The 2,568-nt window shown below is 58.9% G+C and overlaps 1 non-coding gene across 1 annotated transcript; it reads left to right on the forward strand.

Annotated features, from left to right (window-relative positions):
* Positions 1 to 2,378: 2,378 nt before the first annotated feature.
* LOC126535000 (U2 spliceosomal RNA) lies at positions 2,379 to 2,568 on the forward strand. Its single transcript, XR_007600449.1, has one exon. It is a non-coding gene; the product is annotated as a U2 spliceosomal RNA (small nuclear RNA).

The raw sequence follows: 2,568 nt of genomic DNA on the forward strand, positions 1-2,568 counted from the left end.
GTACCACCACTGGAGGCAGGTGGACCCTGAGGGCAGGTTCCTGGCGGTGGTATACAACGTATGCCTCCAATACCGCCGCACATCCCTGAGCTGGAAGTCGACGAGGACAATCCTGATCCACAAGAAGGGCGACCGCGAGGACCCCACAAACTGGCGACCCATTGCCCTTGGTCGCACGATTGCCAAACTGTATGCCGGGTGTCTCACCACCCGGCTGCAGAGGTGGTTGGGCGACCATGCGGTACTGTCCAGGTGTCAGAAGGGCTTCCTGCCGCACGATGGGGTGTTTGAACACAACTTCGTGCTGCAGGGACGCCTGAATGATGCCAGGACAGGAGGTGGGGAGCTGTGCGTGGGGTTCCTCGATTTTGCCAACGCCTTCGGCTCGGTCGCCCATCAGGCCCTCGTCGACGCTGTCCGCGGCGCCGGCGCGGGGGAGGCCTTTGCTACCATCGTTGAAGACCTCTACCAACACCACCTGCGTTGTGGCAGCAGCTGGCATTACGGAGCCAATCACCATCGGAGCCGGGCTGAGACAGGGCTGTCCTCTGAGCGGCCTGCTTTTCAACCTGGTGGTGGACCCGGTCATCCGTGCAGTACAGGGAGGCGATAGGCAGCACAACATCCTTGCCTACACCGATGATCTGACGCTGCTGGCCGCGGATCCCACCACCCTGCAGAGCCGCTTGGACCGTGTGACTGCCCTGTCGGCCCGGCTTGGGCTGCGACTGAACGCCGCCAAGTGCCGATCTCTACACCTGTCTGGTCGCCACCCCGTGGGTACACGGCCCACCTCCTTCACCGTGGGTGGCGACCCGATCCCGGCGCTTGGCGACTTCGAGGGGCACAAGTTCCTGGGCCGTCCAGTGGGGTTCAGGGTGCTACCGGACGAGACGACGGTCGACGAGGCCATCCACCTAGGCAGGAAGCTACTCTCCTTCATGCTCGCCCCATGGCAAAGGCTGGATGCCATAAAAACCTTTTTGTGTCCAGCCTTGAACTTTGCCATGCGGGTGGGCCTTGCCAGTAAAGGAGAGTGGCAACGCTTAGACGAGGAGCTCCGCCCGCTCATCAAGAAGACCCTGTACGTGTCAGCCAGAGCTTCCAATGAATACTTGTACGGAGGCTCTCAGGCTGGCAGTGCGGGTATCCCACTTGCGGCGGAGCTCAGCGACATCTGCCGGGTGGATGGGGCCTTCAAGCTACTGACGTCGACCGACGTGGAAGTCCGGGAGCGTGCAGCAGGGGACCTAGAGGGCGTCGTGTCAAGGCGGCTAAGACGACCCGCGAACACCGAGGACATGGAGGCCTACCTCTCAGGCGAGACGGAGGGCGACTTCCGACAAACGTCCACACAGGTGCAGTCTGTGTGGACGGAGGCCCGGAAAGCCTCCCGTCGCCTCTCCGTCGCCTGGGAGCTCCTGGAGCATGGGGCCCGCATCAACTGCGGAGAGGCCTCTGTGTCAGCGAGGAACCGCCACAAGCTGGTCAAGACCATCCGGGGCGCTCCTCTCCACCGAAAGGGACAGAGCTCTGCATGACAAACCGAACCAAGGCAAGGCGATGGTGTGTGTGGCGGCCGACCCGGCAAATTCCCACTTCATGAGGTCCGGCCGCTACACCCGCTTCACCGACTGGCGTTTCGTGCATCGAGCCCGGTTAAACCTCCTCCCCCTCAATGCCACAAGACTCTGGGCACCCGCAGCCGACAAAAGATGCAGGCGCTGCGGGTATGGGGAGGAGACACTGCCGCATGTACTATGCCATTGCATGCGGCAGAGCCGGGCCATGACGGAGCGTCATAGCACCATCGTCGCCAGAATAAAAAAGGCTGCCTTGGGGAGGTTTACAGTCATCGCAGAGAACCAGGTCGTGGGCACCACATCACTCAAGCCCGACCTGGTACTGGCCCGTGGAGAGGAGGCACTGATACTGGACGTCTGCTGCCCTTTCGAGAACAGGCTGCAGGCGTTCCAGGACGCCCGGAAGGCTAAGGAGGAGAAGTACGCCCCTGTACAGCGTCATCTCCTCCGGCGGTTCCAACGCGTGACGGTGGACGCGGTTGTCGTCGGCTGCCTTGGCACCTCGGATCAGGGGAATGATCGCGTGATGCGCAGGCTGTGCAGTAGGCAATACCTACGGACGCTCAAACGCCTGTGCATCAGCGACACCATCAGCGCCTCTACAAAGATTTTTAGAGCCCACAGGCACCTCGTAAACGATCTTACTGTTTTTAGAGAAGCGCTTTTCGCCATTTTTATACACCTTTACAGTTTTGGCCTTTTATTACTAACACCACTAACTAGTTGTTTTTAGTCATTTGTTTGCGTTTTTAGATTATACACGATTTATCCGTTTCTTCCTTGGTTTTGTAACACATATTTTTGATGTACTGTAACTAGCATAATAAAAAAGTCTGTTCTTATCAGCTTAATATCTGATACGGGTCCTATTTGGACCCAAGATATTAAACTTATTTTTGGAATGGGGCGGAGTGCTTGAAGCTTGCTTCACCTCCACCAGGGGTTGGCCCGGTATTGCACTGCCTCCGGGATCCGCCCACTCACC

This window comes from Dermacentor andersoni, chromosome 7 (assembly GCF_023375885.2).
Source record: "Dermacentor andersoni chromosome 7, qqDerAnde1_hic_scaffold, whole genome shotgun sequence".
NCBI classification, from domain to species: Eukaryota; Metazoa; Arthropoda; class Arachnida; order Ixodida; family Ixodidae; genus Dermacentor; species Dermacentor andersoni.